The sequence below is a fragment of the Corvus moneduloides genome, chromosome 6 (genome assembly GCF_009650955.1).
Source record: "Corvus moneduloides isolate bCorMon1 chromosome 6, bCorMon1.pri, whole genome shotgun sequence".
In the NCBI taxonomy this organism is placed as follows: Eukaryota; Metazoa; Chordata; class Aves; order Passeriformes; family Corvidae; genus Corvus; species Corvus moneduloides.
Genome location: NC_045481.1, coordinates 19,205,788 through 19,228,923, shown reverse-complemented (window position 1 = coordinate 19,228,923; position 23,136 = coordinate 19,205,788).

The window sequence follows — 23,136 nt, the reverse complement described above, 5'->3', positions numbered from 1 at the left end:
ACCATTAACAAAGAGAAAGCCAATATCATCAGTGCAGCCTAAAATACTTTTTCTGCTGAAATACTGTAGGTGTCAGCTTTAGGATAAGCTGAATGGCTGCCTAAACTGTTTTGACTTTATTAATTAGATTTTATTTAACTAACATGTCATCAGAGATAGCTATGTGACTTAACCTGCAGCTAAATCACGTACTAGTGAGAAATAGACTTACTAACTTGTTTAATTTCCAGACAAAAAAGGTTCTTCATGTATGGTGGAATAGGTTTTGGGAGCACTGTAATTAGGAAAGAAAAACGGTTTTCATAGCAATGGAAATAACTCATATGTTTGCTTTTTTAGATAACATATGATATTTTCCTATTCACATAATAATATCCAAGGAGCACAGGAATCATTGCCTGGATTCATTGACCAAGCTTCTTTCAATCATTCAGTTGAGTTCTGCATTTGTAGCTTAGTTTAATTGTTGAAAATCCCATGAGCTATTCATAGTAATGATTAATAATGATTAATTTTTAAATGCTTTGAGTCTACAATAGCCAGAAGATTGCTTTGTGGTTTTTACCAATAAAAAGTCACAATAAATATTTAAATTATACTTTAAATCATCTATAAAATTACAAATTATCATTTTCCTGAAGTAGCAGTGAAAATGTTTGACCCAAGTAACGTAGCAGGTCAAATTAGAGATCCACAGTGGCTTTTGCCTTCACAGTTTTATGGAATTTAGATTAATACTAACAAGTGTTATATAGGTCTTTGAGAAAAGAGTGAAGATATATGAACAAAATGGGATTACTGGTCAAGATAAATAGACATCTCTGCAAAAGTTGTTCACCTACCTACAAATACCAAGTTAATTGGATGTATAACTAGGATGTGTTAGATGGCATAAGACACAAAAAGAGTCCTAAATAACGGAAGAAGTGTTAACTTGGTTACTCAAAGTTGAGAGAGTCGTTGGTGAGAAGTCAACACTATCTGAAGGGATTTGAAGAAATTGTGGGAGTTCAATTAAGGATTTCTTTATCTATGCGTTAAGAAAAATAGGCTCTGAAGCTGCTGAGGTAAACCGCCCATGTATGTTTGTATACGTGATTATGATTTTTTGAGAATATTGAAGGTGAATGTCATAAAGGGTCTTGAGCAGAAAACCCTTGAAGTCAAAGTCTGTAGCTTTTGGGGTTTTTTTAATGACCAGAGTATAATCAATGCCCTTTCTCTATACTACCTCTCAAAGTATCTTACTCAAAACGAGATTCAAAAGAAATTTTAAGTGACACTTGTCATTGATGACACCACTTACTATCCTAATGCATCAGTAAAGTAGCAGATGTTGTGATGATAAGGCAATGAGTAGACTTTTTTTTCCCCCTAGGGCTTATTTGGATAAACTCTTAAATACAGTAAATTGTATCAGCATTTTCTAATCCATTCCACAAATGAGTAGAGTAAGAACAGCACTATCTCTTAAAAGCTATTCCAAAAAAAGGAACCTGTATTCTGAAGTCTCCACAAGGGAGAAGCATGAAATCTGTTGGAATTTGTATTTTAAATTTGCAGTTTGAGAAGGACTCTTAGAAACTTAATTGTAGAAAAACAACAAATCCTTCTGCTCCAAGCTCATCTCATTGTTTTAATGTTTATCCCACAATCCCATAGTAGATGATTTAAGAGAGTTCTGTTATCTTTCATATCACTCAAGTACTATTAAAATTATCTATCCTATGTGAAGTGTTGGGTAGCAAAATTTGTCATATGGGGCCTCCAAAATCTAACTGACAGAGAGATTAAATGTTCTCCATAGAGTCTGTTAGTCATGGAAAAGTTACTTTGGTGTTTGATTGTGTAAGAATTGAAGGATGTGGTGTTGTTCAGTTGCTTCTTTTGTTCTGTGTGTGTCTGATTGCTTTTGTAGTTGTTTGATACAACAGCAATTACTTTGGACTGCTGCAAGGAAACAATAGGACATTTTCAGAGAAAGGACAGAATTAGGCAGATGTGTGTAACAAATTCCTCTGAGTGGGAATAACATCAATCAATGGGTATTGTTACGTTTTCTTGGAGTATTAATATTTCCCACTGACCTTTATTAAAATCAATACTTTTCATGAGAGAAACTATTGCTGTTATTCAAAAGGTACAGGTTTTCTATAGGTAACACCATAAAGTTTATTATTAAAAAGAAGTATGTTATAATAAAAGTTATTTATACTCAATAGCCTATTTAGAACATAGAAGAGTGTAAAAATGTCAAGATGTTTGTCAAACATAAAAGGCAGCTTTTCTTCTGGTGAAATATAGGACTGTTATTGAAATAATTTTTTTCTTCTCTTGTATAAACATAATCAGTCTCAACTGAAATGACTTACAGCTCAATTATATTCTGCATGTAATCAGTTCCAAACTCTTTGTAGGTGCACAGAAATGTGGAAATCAGCAACAGATCACAAAAGAAAACAGAGAGTACCATTATTTAAAAGGCACCTGAATAAAAGATGGGAATAATGCAATGCTGGGAACAATGTTGGTGCCAGGCAGACAAGATCTAAATAGAAACTGAGGAGAGGTGTCCATAAAACAAAAGTCTTCAAAGATATCAATGAACCATCAAGTCTACAGCTGTCTCCATTTCTTTTATCTGAAACTAGTGCTTAGCAGCACTAGCAGAAAGAGTGGTAGACAAGAAATATAGGGGAAAAAGATAAAAAATATGGACATAAGAAATTTCCAGTGTTCTGTCTTTGGGTCTGGAATTTTCCTGTACTAGAAGAAAACCTTTCTTTAGTCTCTTTAAGGCACATTTTAAGATGGATTGTTTAATATCAAAATTGACTCTATCACTTTTGCCCACCATGAAAGTTTACGAAATGAAGACTTACTGAAAATTAAGAAGAAAGGGCTCACTTTTTCTGATATATCTGGCTGCTAAACAGGTGCATTTAAGCAGTAAACTTTCATGTATTCAGTCAGAGAATAGATGGAAAGGGGTTCTCCTGTATCCAGTAAGAACTGTAGATATATCTAGCATGTCTAGGTGTCATAAGAATGGAAGGAGATGTACTAGGGAAAACAAGGAGATAAAAACCGTGAAGTAGCACATTACCCTGTTACTTCACAGTATAGAAGAGAATGGAGTGAAAAACACCATAATAATAAAACATAAAGGTAAGCAAACTTCCCCCCAACCTCTGGGGAAGCTCTGAACTTGATATAAGTGTTTGGATCAATATCTGAGTCCGTGATGAAATGGGAAATACTAATGAACAGGTCTGATTAATAGGCTTATTTTCATCCCTACTGAAATACCAGCCTTAGTTTCTGCCTCGGAAGAGTATATTCTGGTCACTTATACAAATAGAAATGGAATAAAAAAAGGTATTGAAATGGAAAGCAAAATAAAATGTGATTTAGATATAATTTTACAGAAGTGGAGCACATAAAAGCTCAATCAGCTACTGTTTTAGAAAATAGGATTGCTGAGCTTTCCCCACATAATAGGAACTCCCTGGATAATTCTCTGGTTTGAACAGTAATTGCAAACTGTGAAAGATGCATTCATAAGCAACAAGATGTAATTGCCAGCATTAGTGACTACAGAGAATACATCTGTTTTGATCCAAATTTTAAAAATTTCATTAGAAACAAAATTTCACCATAGTTGAGGCATTTTTAGATCAATATGGTCACGTGAGGGGCTTTCTTTGTTTATGAATCCTTTGATGCTTGACAGAGCTTTTCCCACCATGCTGACTGTCCTGCAGATAAGTACAGAATTTAATTAAATTGATTGAACTTTTTCCTGATTAATAGCTCTAAAAAGTTTATCATGGGACTTAATATGCACTTTTACTCCAGAATACTCACTGTCAAAATTTTTCTACTTCAATTATAAGATTGCTGAAACAAATGTCTGAATATTTGTTTTTACCGTAGCTGGATCTTCCTTGGAAAGAGGTTAGACCAGTCAATTAAAAGACAGATATTCTGCTATCATTTTCTACTGGGAAATTACACACAATTTGTCAGTGGTACTCTTTTTTTTTTTTTGCTTTTTAATCATGAGGCTGAACAGTGTAGGAGATCAGACATGAGACTTGGATTGTGTCATATGTGTCAGTGTAGGTCTAGAACAGCTGTGAAATAGCTGCCCTGACAGGACAAAATTAATTAGGAGTATGAAATCAGATCCTCTTGAAGAAGTAATTAAGTCTTTCTGTTATTTACCTGAAGGTGAAATTAAAACTTCCTGTTCTATGTTCCATACTGTTGTGTGGTTTTTTTGGTTCACATTTATTTTGCTGTTTTTCCTGGCCTCTTTCTTTTCTGATCATATTTTTCATGGTTTAGAATTCCATTCTCATCAACATGACCTTTATGAATGTCTTAACTCTCGAATAAGCGTGTACCCTTTCTGGCAGATAAAGAAGGAACAAAAATGGAGCCTGTTATAAAGAACCATGGCTCTGATCTGGTCTTTAGAGATAGTGCACCAGTCTAGCGAGTGTAAAAGGATCCTGCAAAAGGTGTAGGCCCTTGCTACAGAGCTACTGCTCCCATATAGCAAATGCCAATCTTTTATTTGTCTCTGTACTCGATTTCACAGAAGCCTCATGTGCCAAAGCAATTCAAAGAAACACTGGAATAAGTTGGAAATATTGCTAAAGGATGAGACAAGGATGTAAAATATCATGTGATAGGTCCATGAATTAATTGTTCTGATGTGAGGAAATATCTTACCCTATCATTATGTCCTTTGCTTCAGTTCTGAGAGTAGACTGTTTATTGAGAGCTATCATCCTTAGCAATTTTCAAACACACTACACAGAAAACAAAGGAAATGTCATAGCTCTATGGACAGTACTGGTAAGAGAGGCTTACAAGTTAGAAATTAATATTATCAGAGGATGAGCTCTGACATCACAGTCAAATTTTCCCCATAAAATTCAATTACTTCTCTCTTAATATCCTGAGCTAAACAAAAAGGTCTGTATAATGCATGCACATTTAGGAATCTGCACGCCCTCTTCACTGTACAGCACAAAGGCAAGGAAAGCAATGAGAAATCCACCCCCGCAGGGCAGAGCTGTCAGAGGAAGCGGCGCAGAGCTGCACTCCACATCTTAACAAAGCACTCTGCAGGAACCTGCGGCTGGTGTACTGTGATTTCAAGACAATGTGCCAAGGCAGGGAGATGGAAAGGCACTCACCAGTTACACTGTGCACTCTGGGGATTCCTGAGAGCCCAGCACATACATACTGAAAAAGCTTTGGAGAATTAGCACTCGTTGAACTCTCACTCCATAGGGGAAAGTAACTCACAGGAAGGCATGCTGAATTATAAAGCGAAAGTACAAGACAACATAAGGATGGGTATAAAGCAAACAGGCTTTCATGATTCTTTAGCATGGAAAGTGATTATTCAATGTTCAGATCTGGGAACAGATCCTTTCCCTTCCCAGCAGTACACTGTTATGATGAGAGCTCCCTACCTTCCTCTACTGTATCATAGAAAGTAACACTGAAGGCAACACACCTCAGAGACATGAATGTTGAGTCCTTAATAGAGAGCAATTAAAATCCTTTCAATGAAGAAGAAAAGTACTGAGGTTACCAGCATGCTGTAGATACTGCTTTCAGGAATTAATAGAACAAAAATTTTCCTCTACAACCTCTGTGGTACTGTGGGTGCGGACTGGATCTGAGAGAAGATCCAGGAACTGATGTTTAACTTCTTGACACCAATTTCATATAGCTATGAATTATGTATTTATAAACATTTTATATTTGATGTATATGAATATATACAGACTTATACCTCCCTATATACTTATTTAATGCAGATATACTGTTTATGTAAATCTATGAAGAAATAACATTTCAAATAATTGACCTATGTCTCTGGGAAGTAGGATAATCATACAGTAAAGGTAGTGGCGAATGACAAGGTACAGTGACTTGAAATTGGTCCCAAATCTTAAGATCCAGCTTCCATTGACCTAGTAACTTTAAACAAAAAATGTAAGAAATTGCATAAATTCCTCTTATATATGGAATTTATTGTGCAATTACTTAATTGTTTTAAAGTGATCTATGGCTGTACTACTAGATTTAGTGCAACATTCCTTGCCTTTGAGACCAGCCAGGCGCAATGTTCCACACATGTGCTATCAAACTTTCCTAGTCATCAATAAATTTTGCCTGAATGTGTTTTACCTACTGTCAATGCTCACTCCCTTGCAGTAAATCCTGGTTTGTACCTGGACATTGTTTGGGAGTGTTATATGCAAAATAGGCTTTCAGCTATTCTGCTAATACACAGTGATTGAGTATCTGGAGGCATTCTCTCCTGCTGATTAGTTTAATATCATAAATCTATGCTGACAATCTCAAGGGCTTTCCCACAATTTCCTTGTCTCTGACCTCTATACAGTACCCTCAGTGCTGGTACAGGAGCTCATGTACCTTCCTTTCTGGGCTACTTTACACCCTATGGTTATACTCTGAGAACCCTCAAATAAGTACAAATAGCTTCTTAGAGAAGCAATATAGCTGCAGCAGCAGTTCTCTGGTCTAGCTGGTCCTTTTTTGTAGGACTTGAACTAGTACCATAGTAGAGATATACAACCTGACTTCAAGGTTGTTTGGGTAGCTTCTCAGGTAGGGAAGCTCTCAGTATAGACTGTGGCTTTCAGATTCCAACAGGAGTGGAACTAGAAGTGTTTAGAAAATGTAGCTGTTGTCTCAAGATGCTATGTTGGATAATTTTTATAGAAGTGAAACCCAAGTCTTCACCCCAGATTTGTGATATTAAAGACTATATTGACTCATTTAGCAAGCTTCATTTAAGCCCTAAATTCACCAGTGCCCTGTTTATTTTTTTGTTCAGTATTCCTTTATAAGTAGATGAGAATAATTACCTTTGTGAATTTACAGTATTTATGCTCCATTTTGAGGGACTCATTAAAAATAAACAGTACGGGGAAAGGCAATTATCATTACAAACATCAACAAACACACACACACACACACACATAATCAAAGCCAAAAGAAACAACAAAACAAAACAAATATAAGACTATCAAAACCTAAAAAAAAAACAAAAAACAAAACCTTCATGTCTTTCTGCTTTTTCATCAAGTAAATGTGTTGATATTGCTGATTTGATTTTAGTTACCAATCTTTGTCAGAATCCCTTCTTCCATTAAGTGGTTATTTATCTGTAACACTGTAGAAAAATTGGGAGTTTCAAACATATTTTTATAAATTCTGCCAAAACCTCAAGACCTTCTCACTGAAATAGTGGTTTCATTTGTCTTTCTTTAAGGTATTTATGCTACCTAAATGTATCCACAGAGCTCCAAGAGAATATAAGTGGGTATTTCTGGGAGGAAAATGAATGTTAATCCCCATGTTGCCAACATGTTTTTCTTTATAAACAGCAATACCATATTTCCCACTACTACCTCTTCCTTGTTCTAGAAAAAGTAAGAAGAAAGATTAGAAAAATTAACTCTTCTTTTCAATAAATATTTGGCAAGGGCTTTTCAGACTGGCAACTAAATTGTGTTTGCTTTTACTTCTGTGTCAACTGCTTCTTTTAGATACATTAAGATAAATCTGGAGTAATGAAGGAAATTCATAGGAAATTAAGTGCAAAGAACATCAAAGTAAGTGAGAATAGAGTTTCCCCTAAAGTTGCAGTTTATCTGTAGCTGAAAAAAAAATAAATCTCAGCTATGATCACTTGTACCAATCCAAATATTCATGTATGTGCTTAAGTCTAGACCCATTAACTTAAATAAAAACAAAATGCACACTTTTTTGTAGGCTCTGCTGTTTAGGGGCAGACATTAGAAAAAGTTTAAAATTCAAACCTTATTTTAGAAGCATTAACATCTAGAAGTAATGAGGCAGTGCTTTCACTGATGATGTTGACCAGTAGGAGGAAGAAAAGAGTCTTGTCGTTTTCTCTCCAGGTTTAACAAGCCTATCTCAAAAATAATTGTGAGGAAAAAGCTGAAATCAGAAAAGCTTACTTTATTTTAGAGACTAACAGAAGTTTACTGATTTTGGTCCTTTCCTCTTGAATAAGCCCTTACAAGTTCTGGATGCTCCATTGAAATGGATGACTCAACCTATCATGTGAAATGCCCTGTATTTGCAACCTGAAGGCAGTACTAGGGCTGTTATCAGAAGCTCCAAAGAGCTTTTGTCTACATGCCATGTTTCTTACTTTTATAGCTAACGAATCAGGTGCTCATAGCATTTTCTTGTTCTACTGCCAGTGCCTACATAGGTTTCTACTGTACAAGATGCAGAACACTAAGTTTACAATTAAAAAGTAACAGAAAAGAAAATAAGGGAAAATTAAGGAAGTCGCAATTTGGAGCTGAGCTCCTATTGTCACATTAGTGACAGTAAAAATTGAGCCTTACCTACCTAAATGAATGGAATTACAACACTTAATGGGATGTGATGAAGATCTTCTTTGATGAAAACACATTTTGTTCCAAACCGTTAGCTGATGTTCTCCAGGATGCTTCCATATTTGTTTGATTTGCCAAGGTGTTAGAGCAGGGGTCTGCAGGGGTAACCTCTGAGAGAAGGGCCAGGTTCTGCATTTTGTCAGACACAGCCAGTCCCAGCTGGCTCCAATGGACCTGCTGCAGGGCACAGCTGAGCCTGTCAGCGGATGTGGTACCTTGGTGAAAAAGTGGTTAAAAAAGGGTAGAAAACAATGTGCAGCAGTGTGAGAGATAGGAGTGACAAATGCGTGAGAGAAACAACCCTGCAGACACCCAGTCAGAGAACAAGGAAGATAAGGAGGTGCTCCCAGTGCTGGAGCAGAAATTCCCCTGCAGTCCATAAAGAAGACTGTAGTGATGCAGGTTGTTCCCTTATAGCCTGGACAGTTCACACAAGAGAAGGTTTTCTGGCTGGAACTGTAGCCTAGGGAGAGAAACCCATGCTGAAGAAGTCTGTTCTTAAAGGATTGTACGTTGTGGAATGAACATGTGCTGAAGTAAGAAAAATGTCTGACAACAAGGGAGAATCAGACTAGACTGTGTTATGAATTAACTACAAGCCACCATTCCCATCTTCCTAGGACATTTTTTGAGGAAAGAATGAAAAGTCAGGAATGAAAGAGTGAAGTAGAGCCTGGGAAGAAAAGGGGATGGGGGACAAGATGTTTTTCATTTTTCTTTCTTACCATCCTACACCATTTAAATGACAATAAATTATTTTTCCCCAGGTTGAGTGTGTATTGTCCATGCCAATAACTGCTAAGTGATATCCCTACCTTTATCTCCACCACAAGATCTTACTTTTTTTTTTCTCCCCCTGTCCTGTTGAGGAGGGGGAGTGATAGAGTGGCTGAATGAGGGTCTGGCAGCCAACCAAAGTTAATCCACCACAAGTTCCATCAAAACCACAGAAGAAAGGGAGCTGTGCTGATTTATGTTAGCTCCAGTACTGGTACCTTCTCTTCTATCACTATAAATGAAAATAGTTGCATGTACAAAACAAGCAAGCATGGTTCAATTCTGAATGTTGCCATAGATAAGAATGTTTACTTGGCAAGGAAAAGGGACTGGGGAAAGAAAACCACGCTGTTAACTTTAGTCCTTAGCCAGACTTTTGGAAACTGTTGCTATATTTAGAGGCTAAGATTCCAACATGTTTTACATCAGGGAATTCTACCTTCTTGTCTAATTACTGCTCTATATAACATAGCTTATACTGGGCTCCTTGATGTTGAGAAGTGATCGTCTTGGGTTTGCAAAGCTAAATTATTTGAATACAATTAACAGCTTTTCCACATGAATTCTGGTGCTTTATTTTGTCCTTGGACAAATCATATGATAATTTCATTTAGAATCAAGAAACACACATCTTCCAGGTGAACAAGTAGCTATTTTATTAGAAAACAGCATTCCATCATATGCCAGGTTAAATTTGTTCTGAAACTTGAATGCAAATTTAAGATTTCTGTCCCAAATGATGGGCAGGTATTTTATAGTTAAAAAGAGTACTTTTTATTTCTACCAAATTAAAATAGATTATTCTAAAAAAGATGCTACTACTGATTGTAGTATTAGGTGAGTCTCTTTGAAACATATTTACAATATGTTGTAAATAAATACAGTCTTTTCAGATAATAAACATAGCTCAGAGAAATCTCTATTTTTGAAACAAGAAGTCTGCACTGATAAATCAATAAATTAGAGTTTTAATGAAATGAGTGTGGACAATGAACAGTGCTCTAGAGTTATGACAAATAAGGATAAAATATGTCCTTTCCCCTGCCACAGAGGGAAGGGAAGAGAATGGGAGGGGAGGGGTGGGGAGGAGACCCAGACATTCCTACTAGGAGGGGCCCTGGAAATATAAACAAGCAAGAGAGAATACAAACCATGCCAAGAACAAGCAGCTGGACTCTTCTTCTGCAGCTGGAGTCTATGGAGAACCTTAAGTCCTCACACTCCTCATGCACATACTCTCCATGAAAATGAGCCAGTTTTATAAGAGTGTCACAGAATAGGCAGAAAAAGACCTTGAAAGGTCACATAGATTTTGTCTCTTCTCCAGCCCTTATTTTTTTCCAAAATCCAGACTGGTGCCATGAATAATTTATGTTTTATCAATCCCCAGGTTTCTTCCTCTCCCTCTTTCTCTCTCTGTCTTCCTATAGAAGCCTAGCTTGTGTTTCACAAGAAAGTTTGATGGCACCAATACAGGGGGCACAATGAGAGCCCTTTTCTGCTCAAAGCACCTAATATAATGACATTGCTGAGGGAAGTATTTGTAAAGCTGTGTGCCTCTAGGAACACTTCCGCAATTACACTGGGGAGAATATAAAAAAACCTCAGGGACACAGTTTCATAAATAAAGACAATGAAAACTGTGTGCCCCGCCCCCCCCCCCCCCCGTTTTTTACATTTTGAATAGAAGTGTCTGCAGAGCTTCAATGCAAATGTCAGGCATTTAAACTGCATATAACATTTTTTGTTCTGATGACTATGTTTAAGTGTTTAATATAGATTTGACCATAGCAGAACCTGGAAGTGCCTCATGGGTCTCATGTGAGTAACAAAAGAACTTATGTGGGAATTTGCAAGGCTGATTCAGTTGAATACCACTGTATGCATTGTGATAAAGTTTATAGTTGACAAAACCAAAATTTGATAATCCTGGAAAAAAAATGACTATGTTGTCTTCCATTCCTGTCTCTAATTTTCTTCTGTCTGAACGGTTAGGGCATTCACCTGGAAGAAGGCAGAAGCCTGCTGGGAAACCTGCACTGGTGGAAATGAGTTATTTCATACAAATTGAAAAAAATTCAATGATGGAGAGCAAATAAGCACTGTACACAAGTAGTCTGAAGTTATAGTTAGTTCCTATTGTTGAAGTTTCTCCATTTAATATGTCTTAATATGAGCAGGGTAGGTACTGAAAATAAATTCTCTCAGTTTTCTTTCTAATATGATGGTAACTATTGATTTGTGCATAGCAGTGGGGGTATTCAACCTGAAACAACTGCTCCAGTTGTTTTTTGAAAGGACTGATAACTGTGTGATATTTGAAGAATTGCTTAGGTGACTCTCTTGAAAGAGGAAATCAGGGTTAGGTGTCTTCTGAGGAGAGTCCCAAGAGCATACCTACACCATACAGTATATGTACATACATCATCATACTCAACCTGGGCAGTGCAGCTGTGTAAACTGAGAGCAGAGCTAATTAACTGGCATGTTTGTACTACTTCCCTGATCCAAATTATTATCTTTCAGTGGGGCATCACTTTACCCTGTAAAAAAAGCCCAGCTTCCTCAGAGCTCATTCAATGATCCCTGCAGAGCACTGTGTTCCACTGCATGTCCTGAGACAGGCAGGGAGTGAGACAGCATTGCCCTGCCGCACCAATTGCCTTCTACAGAGCCTCACTCACTCCTCTGATGTTTGTGACTCATACATTGTGTGGAAGAGCTAAAAAACCTAAGTTGTTACAGTACATATTTCTAGTTTTCCAAGATCTGATTCTTTCAAAATGATCACTACTGTGATCTACTGTTCTTGTCATTTTAATCCAGGAATGACCCAGACAACTGCTTTGAATGCTGTTTTCAGAAGACAAAGTGAATGCTAAAATATTTGCATATGTAAAAATTGCATCTCTTGAAAATGGGAAATGATACATTAGCATGTTCAGACATTAAAGTTAAATTGTGATTTCTCTCAATTTTATTATATGATTAAGAATGACTTAGTCAAATTCACCCAGTGACAGGAATTGTAATACACAAAAACCATGCCCTGTCGGATTCAAGGATGTTTCTTTTCCACTAGTTAATTGCAGCTCTTCAAAGCAAAGTATTATAAAATTTTTCTAATGTTAGGGGACTTTGGTCTCTTTTTGTTCTTTTCTCTTTTTTTTTTTTCCTGGACAATATTCCAGTAATGAAATGGATATATGGTTTACCCCATCTATGAAAATGTATGTATATCTGCTAAACTCAATACGTCTGCTCAGTTATTGAATTTATCATATTCATTCAAGATGACACAATCATTCCAAAAGCAAATATATACAGAAATATATAAATACCCTAGACAAAAAGACAGTCTAAACAGCAAGTCACATCCTTGTCAATCATAGTGAAAAACTTTAAATTCTGTGAAGTTATTACTGAACTCAGATATTATATTAGATATAAAAAAATGTAAATATAGACATGGAAGTTATAAAACATTGCTTCCATAAAGAAAGCAACATTGCAAACAGTAAATTAGGCTAATGAAGTTAAATAGTTAGATACACAATAACATAATGAGCAGCAAAAAAGAAAGATTACATTTGCTATGAAAAGACAATACTAAATATGTAAGGATGACGGAGAGCTTTCCCAGAGACAGTATGGTGTAACATCAAATAATTCAAGTTTTTAACCAAAACGGTTTTCAAATATTCAAATGGAAATGTGAGAGATTGTTTTAATTATTATAGAAAACAAAATATAGATGGGATAATTACCCTGTGCTTCCACTAGAACTTTTCAAAGTCAGTGAGCATTGTATCATTTACTTTGAAGACCTGGTCTTAACAAACAAAAAATGAACTAAATGAGGCATTGTCACATGCTCTACAGAAGAGCCACTTTGGTTGATTTTTTTTTGATTATGTCAAACTGATTCTTTTTCATATTGTTGAATATTTACCTAAATTAACTGTGAATATTATTTGCAACCAGGCTACATACAGAATGATGTTGCTTGTAATTTTTTTCTGAGAAAGTGTAAGAAAATCTCAACATTACAAGAGGTAATATATTCCTCAAAGACCCCCTTTCAAGAATCCATTTTCTAAGTCAAATTAGGCAGCAAAGATACCATTTTGGCTTGGAATAAATTTGAAATTGTATATTTTAAATCACTGGGCTTTGAGTTATTTATCTATCTTTATCATGGGTGTGGAACCTCTCATTGCCTGGGATCCATTTTTAATTCCCCAGGTGGATAATATGCCTCCAAAATATAGTCGATGAGCATATTTTTTTGGCTAAGTATGCTCAAGTCAATCTGCCAAATGGCCTGATGCCTGCTAACATATTGGTCAGACACATGTCTTTGGGTGTAAGCGCCAAGAAAATTTCTCACGCTTGCATGCCATATCTTTTAAAGGAAGTAGCACTGAGAAGTTACCACTACATATGCCTTTTCCTTTTAGCTTTGCCACACACATTTAGTGAACTACCCAACCAGCAAAATAAGCCCAACGAGAAGGAAAGCGAGGAGTTTGCTGACGTTCATGAATTTTCATAATGTAAATAGGAGTAGCTTTGGGACCTTTGGCAATTCTACGTGCAATTACACTGCTGGGGAAGGGCAGTGCAGCAGCTCTTGGCGTGAGCAGCTTCGGGTTGTTACTCTGAGAACGAGTCTGGGGGTGGGCTGGTGGGAGGTACCTCAGTAGGTGGCAGTGTTCCTTCTCCCTGTCCTGGGCTTCTCAAACAGTCCCTTCAGCCTTTCCTCCCCAGAAGGCCAATAATCTGATGAGATGGCAGAATGCTAATTATCCAGGAAGGGCGTGTGTGTTGTTGTTTTATAATGGGTGAAAAACAAACAAGCAAACACACAAGCACACCTGTGAAATTTAAGCTGCTGCAAATGATTGAAGTCATGGCCAGTGATGAAAGAAGTTAATTAAACAGGCTATGCAAGTCTTTTAATCACATTCTGATCAAAGATGAAGCCTCTCTATGTGTCCAGAGAACAGGATCTCTGAGTTTTTCAGAGCAAATACCTTCATAGAAAACATGTTTTATGAGATCAAATAAGGCTGCCTTTTTGTTTCGTATATAGGCAGACTAAATATTTTGGTTTGCTGTAGTTATATTTTTGATTTTTATTATGTTTGAATGAAGAAAAATCAAATCCAAAATTTAAAAAATTACGTTTTGAACTAACCTAATTCCAACGGTTTTAATCACTAAAAATAGCTAGATATTGCTTTAAAAAATAGTAAGAATTAATTCTGATATAGACCACGAATCTCTGTAAGGGTGTGTTCAGTAGTCCAAGCTGATTGTAAACACAAGAGGGTAGAAAACCAGTAAGGCAGAATTGGAAACAAAATTGTTCCTGGAAAAAATTCATCATAGGAAAAAAAAACCCCAAAAAAACAACAAAACCCCCCCCAAAACTTAGAACAGCTACTGCCATTTTGAAGAGAGCTGTCAAATATGTGAGCAATTTCTTATCAACTTCCTTTTTAGAATTTCTAAAATGTTGGGGTGTAAAGAATTGCAAGTAAATGTTAACTAAAAGTGAGAATTTACAGCATTTTTGGCTGCAAATAGAGTTAGAAATACCAAAAATTCTCATGAGAAAATTTTTGCTTCTGAAACTGCCAGACAGGTTTTATTTTTGAATAGCTAATATTTGTGTAAGCATTAAAAAATGCATGATTGATCTGATTTGAACCTTTTGAGAGTTGTCCTTCTCTAGCATGAACTGATCTTAATCAGAGTAGATCCTGAGGTGCAAAAAGGAGTAATGTGTCAATATATATTTCACTGAAATCAGGCAGGAAGAACTGTTTCAGCATTAAAAAGATAGATATGGAAACAAAATAAAAGTAGGTAGAAGTACTTGAATGATAAAAAAAAATGTTGCATTTTCTATACTGCTTGTGTATGAATAAATTACATGAAATACAGAATTTTACAGAATTGATGTCCCGTTAAAAGAAACACCAAAACCTTAAGCGTTCTGTGGCTGAAACTAAACAATAAGCCAGTGCACAGTATAAAACCTGAGACTAAAATGCATAAAAATAAACACAAATAAAAATTCACCAATTTTTGCCTAGTAGTATTTAAAACAGATCCCTGAGAATTGTCTAAACTGAACCCTGAGGAATGAAAATAGGGATAAAATAGTGGCTGAGTTCCTCACCACCCGGATCCACGCTGCCCTGGAGATTTAAAAATTTCAGTTTCAGTTTCTAAATAAGTCTTTTGATCACCTGTGTCAAAATTACCAATTGAAATGTGTCAGCATAATGAAGTACTTGTCAGATGTAATGTAGGAATGTATACAAAGTAAAGTGGCCTTTGTACTTATATGAAACCCAAAGCAGAATTTGAACAGACTGTTTGATTGTGAAAGTTGGTTTGAAGATTTGTGGCATTATCTACTTTCTAATATCATTTGTGGAATAGGATAAGATAGAAATATAGTAGTAATTAGCTAATTAGAACACATGGTGTGTGGGCTTGTTGAGAAGGCAGCAACATTGTCTAGCAGAGAGAAACTAATGAAGTGCCTGACTAACCATTGTAAGCTAATTGCCTGTGGGGTCAGCAAAGGATTCACCACCTCACACACCCCCAGCCCTCTCCACCTCCGCCCCCTGGAACAGCTGGTTAGACTTACCATGTTTTGGGTTTCTTTTCCCTTGTTTTCAGCCCCACCCTAAATGTAGAGCACCAGCGAGATATAAAAACTTTGCCAAAAGACAAGAATCTCAGGCTGTATTTATCTGATTTCTTATGATAAAATTCACAACAGCCTTGAAATCAAAGGATACAGCTCCAGATACATTTTGAGGAGGTTTGAGGGACATATGCTGTGCAGCTCCTCTTTAATGGGATCTAGAGGGCAAGATGATGGAAAACCCTCAGGAGCCCCTCTGGTAATGCCAGCCCTGTAAGCAAAGCGCTCGTGGTTGTTTTCACGTAATTGCTAAATTTAGAGGGAGATGAAACAAAAAGGAGAAAAGGAAGGGAGTCAGATAGATGTGGCCTAATGTCACTGAATTAACTGGGGGAAAAAAATCAAGAAAGAGCCGTCAATGCATAAAACATTTCTATTTCAGGTTCTGATATCCTTTTCCACAGAAATTGCTCATCTTTTAAAACTATAGACCTTTTAAGTTAGCAAATATTGTTATTTTGAATGACAATTCAGCACTTGGGTAATTGCCTAAGATATATCAAGACAAACTGGCCTTTTTTATTCCACTTTCTGGAAAGAGCAAAAGTGTGCCAGTCATGACAGCTCCTTTCCCTTGCTGAGCCTGTAGCTCTGGGAGCAGAGAGCTAACCCGCAGTGTGGAGATTCCAACTACAATATAATCAATGAACATCAATAAAGTACATCTTACCTTGATCGAGAAATCAGATATTTCTGGAAGACAAAATTGTTTGTTCCTGGATCTTGCCTGTCTTCTCAGTTTTTAAAATGTCTTTATTAGTATGCTAACATTAAAGTATACCTTCACTAAAGCCTTTAAACCAAACTTTAGTTTGTTTTGAAATTATCCTGTAACACCCTGTTTGTCATTCACTGGTAGGTTTAATGCTCTAATGGCCACAAGAGCTCAGATTAGCAGGCTGGTGAGCTGATACAAAAAAAAAAAATACACCAAAAAAATACAAACCCAACACAAAAAGCCTATCATTCTTATTACTTTTTTCCTTCTCATACAACTAGAATTCAAACTCCTACCTGATTCCCCTGAAGCTCTATATAGCTATATATACTCTGATTTATCTATATCTATTTATAAATAGCCTCAGAAATATACATTCTGTTAAAGATCACCCCTGAAACTGGTGATGTAACAATGTTGGTCAACCTTAACATTGTTCTTGAATGGGAAAACCTTATTCCAATTCAATGCTTCTAGGGGAATTAAATAGTTGTCTAAACAGTCCTTGAAAGGCACACATGCAAACTGAGTAAGTACTTACTGTGCTCTGAAAAGTCTTTCTTTCTTTGGGCTGTGAAGTTCCTAGAGTGTGTATGTGACAAGAGAAATGTCTCAGCTCTTCCAAAAACTGAGAATAGTTTACTACCATTAAAAGAAAACAGGCGCAGGCAGAACCACTGTCTATAAAGAAACATTTTAATAATAATGATGATAGTTATAATAATGATGATAACAACAACAATAATAATAAACAACACTACCTGCTGGAAGTGTAGAAAGGGGAAAAATATGAGAAGGTGTCCTGGTTTGAAAATAGGATCATGTTGTTAAAAATACTATTTAATCAAACTGAAATATGTCTCTTGTAGACAGTTGCTTTATAATTAAATACTCCTTGAAAATATTCTTGATATGGGAATATTCTTCCTTTTAAACTACTCTGGGTATCTTATTCAACAGCTTCTCTGGATGAGAGACGTCATAATACTTCCAATGTACAGTTCTTTGTAGTCTCATTTACTAGTTTACATTTCTTTGGTCTTGCTAGGGTATCTTATATAATTTTGTTTGCATGCACCTATCCAAATGTTTTGGAATTTTAAAACCCTAAATATACTCTTATGCCCAATTTAGATTTCTGATATTGCCCTTTTAGAGACTAGACTAAGCATGCATCTAGATGTAAATACAGAAGAAACCCTAAATCCCTCTGCAGGTTCAGCTGTTTGCTTGTTTTCCAGTTCAACCAAAACAACTCAAAACACTGTTTTCTGGCCACCATCCTATTCTGAAGGTTTTAACCTGTGAACAACAGACAACAGGAAACAAAGCAACCATTCTGTTTCTCTTCCTCATCACTCATTTTGGCTCCTACTCAGCAGACCTTTGTTCATTTTGGTTCTTAAGGAAACTGCTTTGGGAGGCCTGGGCATAACTAGACTCAGCAGTTGAACTTTCCTGAAAGAGCTGTATTAGCTTATATTCAGTACAATTCAGTGGCTTTCAAGGGAAACTTCTATCTCCTTCAAGTTGATGAGCTCACCTAAGCCAGGGTGTACATAATTAACTCCTGTATAGTACTTACTGTCTGATCCACCTCTAAGTCATCAGTGCTAATTAATCTCTTGAACTCTGGACATTTGCTTGGCTCAGGGACTCATCCTCTGAGAAAACTCATGGGAAATGGCTACTGTAAGGTTTTTATAGACTTTCAAAATAGCCCAGAGGCCTGAAAAAAACCCATAACATGAAACCATATTCAGTATAGGATATGTAAAACTGTTTTCAGTCTTTAATACCTGTAAATTTTAAATTGTATGTTCAACACTGATCTCAAAAAGTGATATCAAAAATAAATAATGAACTATCAGATAACAACAACATAGGAAAGAAAATAACCATGTATAAAAATATCTGTGGCCAGAGAAGAAGAAAAAGAGAAACGAACAAAATTTAAAGAATAGAACATGTCTGGATCTCTTTGTTCCTTTCCCTTTGAAGCCAGCATGTGACATATGCATGAAAGAAATGGTCTTAAATTGCATTTTTTGAGAAATCAAATGAAACAAATTCCCCACTGTTAATGAAAATATTATGAACATGAAGAGCCTTAATGTCTCTAGTCTTTCTTTATTTAGCCAAGTGGGAAATAATCATGTGTTTTTCTAGCTTTTTATGGCTTGTAGGAGATAAAAACCTCTTTGTCCTCTAACCTCTTTGGCTTTGAATATTCCATTAAACATAAGTTTACTTATGTAGTCCATTAACAGATCATCAATTTTCTATTTTTTGCATTAATATATACTATTAATTGACATTATTGTTTTGTTATTTTTATATTTTACAGATTCAGACTTTTAAGTTCCTTATGTTCTTTCTAAGAGACTCCTGTGTTCATTTATCTTCTTATTCCACCAGCCCATGCAATGTATTCCAGTAGCTTAATGAATTCCTCAGAGCTGTCAACTTCAACACGAGACTTCAACCCCAAACACTGCCACCTGGGCTACTCACAACATAAGCACTGCTCCATTGAGCAGACTCACTCTACAAAGAACTGCCATAACCTGCTTTTCAAAACTTGACGTTCCAAAACAAAGCAAAATATTTAAAAAGCCTTTAAAATCAACTCATAGACTTCATGGACATCCCAGGAAAAAACCAAACAAACACACAAACGAACAAACAAAAACAACAAAAAACCCCATCAAAACAGAATCAATTTAAGAGGCTTGCACTTCAAAAGAGAAACAGTTCTTTGAAAAAGAAAGATATTTTGGCATGGTTCTCATGCACAAGAATCAGAGATGTTGCTTTTTAAAAGTGATCACTGTTTCACAACTGTGTTAATTTAATATTGTTTGTTGATATTTTCCATCTTCTGTATCTTATTTCTCTGCTTTATTTTGATCTATGCTTCTTTAGCATTTATGACTAAATTTTTAATATTCTCTTCCTCATTGTCTTTCATTTTTCATCAAGTGTTAAATAAAAAGTGTTGTTGAAAGTATTTTTCAAATTTCAAATATAGAAATTTTTAGGGTCATGTTTGTAATTTAGGAAAAAAAGGTCTTTTTTTCCCCCAGGAAATTGTGTACTTATTATTATTATCATGAGCCTCAGAATTTCCTTTTTAATTCTTTCTTGATTCATGCCCTGCTAAATCTGATTTTCTATGATTCATACACAGACATATTCAGACAACTGAAATGTTTAATATTACATATAATTCATGAAACTACAATATAGTGTTCGCTAACCATCAAATTGAGATATATAAAAAATGAAACATATTCTGTTTACAATCAGTTCTAAGATTTAAAACTAAATAGAGGTTTCTTAAACATTCATAAAGCTGGTAATGACAGCAGAGCAGTATTAAACATATGACTCAAAGTTTTTACTACATTAGCAAAGTTAATAAAAAGCCATCCATAATACAGATGGAAAGAATCATAGAACCATTAAGGTTGGAAAAGCCCTCCAAACATATCAAGTCCAACCCTTAACCTAATACTGACAGATCCACCAGTAAATCATGTTCCTAAGTGCCACATCCCTAAGATTTTTGAACACTTCCAGGGATGATGACTCCACTACTTCCCTAAGCAACCTGTTCCAATGCCTGATCACTCTTTCAGTGAAGGAATTTTAGCTAATATCCAATCTAAACCTCCTCTGGCATGACTTGAGGCTGTTTTCTCTTGTCCTATCCACTGTTACTATCTCCTATCCACTGGGAGAAGAGGCCAACCCACACCCTCCTTTCAGGTATTTGCAGACAGTAATAAGGTTTCCCTTGAGCCTCCCTTTTCCTGGACTACCTTCAGCTGCTTCTCATTAGATTTGTGCTCCAGACCCTTCACCAGCTTCATTTGCCCTTCCCTGGATACACTCCAGAACCTCAATCATAGAATCATAGAGTGGCCTGGCTTGGAATGGATCTTATAAATCATCTAGTTCCACCCCCCGTGCTGTGGAAAGGGATACCTTTTACTAGACCAGGTTGCTCAGAGCTGCATCAATGTCCTTCTTGTAGTGAAGGATTCGAGGCATGGAATCACCAGTGCTGAGTACAGGGGGACATAAATCCAGACCGCTTGTGGTCATGAAAAGCCTGCTCTGATTTTTTAAATTTTGAACTTCCGCTAGCCATTCTCAACAGCGTGAATCTTCTATCTCTGTCAAGCACTGTGCAGCTCAGTAACTGCCAGGAATTACTGTGACACTTTAGTAGACAGCTAAACTCAATGATTCCAGACGTCTGCACGTGGAAACATAAATCACTTACACAGCAACTTATTGGTGGATCCTATTAGTATCTTTTAATTACTTGTTGGAATCTGGAATGCATGAGGAGGGCAGACAGGGAAGTACTGATTACTATGACATAAGGTCCCATTAATAGGACATACAGCAGAATTGTGGGATTAAACTAAGGAAAGCAGAATTTAAGGGAAACTGGTAGAATAATCTGCAAAAGATTAGCAGTATCATCTGCAAGTTCCTTCTAACTGGACAAAACCCACTCTTTACACTTGTCTTAGGTTACAGTGTAAGATGTAACCAAAAGTATGTATTCTATCACCATCTGCTAAAACCAGGTGGGGCAGTATTCTTTGTCTCTTCCATGACACATCCCTGATAACTCCCTCCAGGAGATATCTTCTGCTAATGGGCCATCCAGCCTCACTGCATGACTCATAGAATTACATCATCCCATTGTGAGATGCTCCGCCCAGGGGGAGGAACCAAGTATATATATGGATATAATCTGAGGTTTGGAACACCACAATGAGCCTTACCTACTGGGTTCCCAGAGGACAAGAGCTACATAACCACCACTGGACCTTCAGAGGGGGGCCAGACCCTTCTACAGGATCACTGCTTCAACAGAACAACATCTATCACTTCAAAGAGGGCTTCAGCCACCCCTTAATTGGACTGCTACCACCACCCTGCCCAGCAGGGTGTCAGGTCGTATCCTGATTCTGTCAGGTTAAGCCAGTGTTTCTGTATTATTACCTTGCTATATATACTAGTAAAGAACTGTTATTCCTGTTTCTCATATCTTTTCCTGAAAGCCTCTTAATTTCAAAATTATAACAATTCAGAGGGAAGGGGGTTACATTTTCCATTCCAGGGGAGGCTCCTGCCTTCCTTAGCAGACACCTGTCTTTCAAACCAAGACAACACTGCTATCACTTTGTTGTGTAAAGCATCTGCTAACTGGCCCTTTCAAGTAGTAATTGATGATGATTATGATGGCGGTGATGATGATGATACTACAGAGTTCAGAAGTATCTTAATCGTTCTTGAGTGCCAATGTCGTGTGCACATCTCAGAATGAGAGCTTCTTCCTAACTTCAGTGTTATCAAACTCTATTCAGTTCTAGGGAATTCATCGTATATTCAACCACTGTAAAAGTCATATCCAATTTATTTTGATCTCTTGCATTGATTTAACATTTTATTATTTAAAACCAACGTTCTAAATGTTTTTAACTGCCTATATATAGACTGACATTGGCTTTCATCATTGTCTTAGCTTCTTGAAAGAAGCTTGCTCTAGCTTAATCCCTTCCACACTTGGCAATATTAAAATATTAAATACAAAACTATGAGTCCTTCTAGCCATTTCATAGAGGCATAGAAAAAAGAAAATTAATAAGAGCTGCCTTGCTTTCATTCATCAGCTTATTTTGTATTGGCTAAGTGATCATGACTGATAAGGGAAAGGATTTAAAGTACTTGAAAGAGATTCTCAAAATACTTATTGAAAAGATGGGTGGAAAAATTATTTGAAACACATATCTGTTAATATGGTCAGCACCATGTGTACAAATATAGTAGGTTGACACTGGATATCAGGCACCCACCAGAGCTGCTCTCTCACTCCCTTCCATAGGGACAGGGGAGAGAAAATATAATAGAGAGTTCATGATTTAAGATAAGGACAGAGAGAAATCACTCATCAAATACCATCATGGGAAAACAAGCTCAAACTAGAGATATTAATTGAATTTATTACTAACAAAATCAGAGCAGGATAATGAAAAGTGAAACAAGACCTTAAAAATATCTTCCCTCACCCCTCTCTCCTTCCCAGCTCTACCTAACTCACCCATCAGTGCAGAGACAGGTAATGGGGGTTATGGTCAGTTCATCACCTGTTGTTTCTCCTGCTGCTCAGGGAGAGGAGTCCTTCCCCTGCTCCGCTGTGGGGTCCTTCCCACAGGAGGTAGCTCTCCATGAACTTCTCCAATGTGAATCCATTCCACGGGCAACAGTCCTCCCAAAACTGCTGCAGCATAGGTCATTCTGCCATGGGGTGCAGTCCTTCAGGGGTAGGCTGCTCCAGTGTGGGCCTCCCACAGGGTCACAGCCTCCTCCAGGCATCCACCTGCTCAGGTGTGGGGCCC